Here is a 2,373-nt window from a genome sequence, read left to right as displayed (position 1 = left end):
TAAATATTTGTTGATTGGTTAGATAAAGAACAAAGTTTAGAAAGCATGATTAGAGAAGAATAGTGTGATTAACCCTAGACACTTGAGAGATTAGAGTGATATACACTACCAGTGAGGGTTCAATACTTGACTCTATGTTCCCTGCTTTCATGAGCTATCTTCTTACAAATTTTACTTGCTTTTTATTGTATGATTTGAATTAGTGAAATCCAGTTCATATTTGTTCTTGAAAGATTTATTTACTTTTTCACCAAGTAGGTAGAATCATCTTTGCATGTAGTTGCATTCACATTCATAGGTTGCATTGCATAAGTCTTGGCTTTCCCTACTCATTTATTTGGTCTCCTTGAATTTAGCATGAGGACATGTTAATGTTTAAGTGTGGGGAGGTTGATAAACCACTATTTTATGGTTTACAATGTGTTTAATTGTGTGGTTTTATCATGGTCTTTACCCACTTATTCATATAATTAGCATGTATTTATATTTCCTTCCTAAAATTATTACATGATTGAAAACATGCTTCTTTGGTCTTAATTTAGCTAATCTTAATCCTCTCTTATTACCATTCGATGCGTTGATCTGTGTGTTAAGCGTTTCAGGCTTTATATGGCATGAATGAGTGAGAGATTAGGAAGGAAGCTGGCAAAAAATGGAAGGAATACAAGAAATTGAGGAGATGACCAGCGAGAAGTGACGCGTACGCGTCAGCGACGCGACCGCGCAGAAAAAAGGAATTCGCAATGACGCAGCCGCATGAGTGACGCGGACGCGTGGATTGGAAAAGCAGAAGCGACGCGGAGGCATAGACGGTGCGCCCGCATGGAAAAGAAAAACGCTAAATGACGTGTCTGCGTGAATGACGCGTCCGCGTGACATGCGCGATCTGCAGAATTACAAAAGTCGCTGGCAGAGATTCTGGGCTGGATTTCAACCCAGTTTTTGGCCCAAAAACACAGATTAAAGTCAGGAAACATGCAGAGACTCATGATGCTTTCATAACTCACAATTTTAGGTTTTAGATGTAGTTTCTAGAGAGAGAGGTTATCTCCTCTCTCTTAGGATTTAGGATTTTAGGATTTTTATTAGTTTAGTTCAATTCATCTTCATTCTAGGTTCTATGTTCCTTCAATATTTATTTTCTACTTTTATTTACACTAATACTTTTATTTGTATTTGAATTATGTTGCCCAATTGGCTTATGAACCTTTCTATGTTATTACTTGAATTTATGTTTAGACGTAATTTGATATGTGTCAGATTTATGATTGCTTTATTTACATGAATGCTTTTAATTTAATTTAGAATTTTCCTTTCTGGCTTGGGTTAAATAATTGGTGACACTTGAGTTATCAAACTCAAGGTGTTGACTGAAAATTGGAATTCTTCAAGAATTAATTCGAGATCCAATAACTCTAACTTTTCCTAAGGAAAGACTGGAATTTGAGGATTCAAATTAATTCATCCACTTAACTTACCTTCATAGTTAGAGGTTAACATAGTGGGAGAAAAATCCAATTCTCATCACAATTGATAAGGATAACTGGGATAGGACTTCCAATTTCTCATACCTTGCCAAGAGATTTTATAATTATTAATTTATTTTCCTTTATATCTGTGCCCATTGCCCAAATTCCAAAACCCCCAATTTACAAAACTCATAACCAATAATAAGAACACATCCCTGCAATTCCTTGAGAAGACAACCCGAGGTTTAAATACTTCGGTTATCAATTTATTTAGGGGTTTGTAACTTGTGACAACCAAAACGTTTGTAAGAAAGGTTGATTGCTTGGTTTAGTAACTATACTTACAACAAGAGTTTATTATAACTTTTAAACCATCAATCTTCAGTTCTTCAACATCTTTGGATTATTTTTGGATTACCTTAGAATCCTTTGATCACGTTCATGGGGGCTGGCCATTCGGCCATGCCTGGACCATCACTTATGTATTTTCAACGGTGGAGTTTCTACACACCATAGATTAAGGTGTGGAGCTCTGCTGTACCTCGAGTATTAATGCAATTACTATTGTTCTTCTATTCAATTCAGCTTATTCTTGTTCTAAGATATTCATTTGCACCCAAGAACATGATGAATGTGATGATTATGTGACACTCATCATCATTCTCACTTATGAACGAGTGCCTGACAACCACTTCTGTTCTACAAGCAAACAAGGCTTGAATGTTTATCTCTTGGATCCCTTGATCGGAATCTTCGTGGTATAAGCTAGAATTGATGGCGGCATTCAAGAGAATCCGGAAGGTCTAACCTTGTCTGTGGTATTCTGAGTAGGATTCAATGACTGAATGACTGTGACGTGCTTCAAACTCCTGAGAGCGGGGCGTTAGTGACAGACGCAAAAGAA

Source organism: Arachis duranensis, chromosome 1 (assembly GCF_000817695.3).
Source record: "Arachis duranensis cultivar V14167 chromosome 1, aradu.V14167.gnm2.J7QH, whole genome shotgun sequence".
In the NCBI taxonomy this organism is placed as follows: Eukaryota; Viridiplantae; Streptophyta; class Magnoliopsida; order Fabales; family Fabaceae; genus Arachis; species Arachis duranensis.
The sequence above is the reverse complement of the archived record's forward strand: the minus strand, read 5'-3'. Positions refer to the sequence as shown.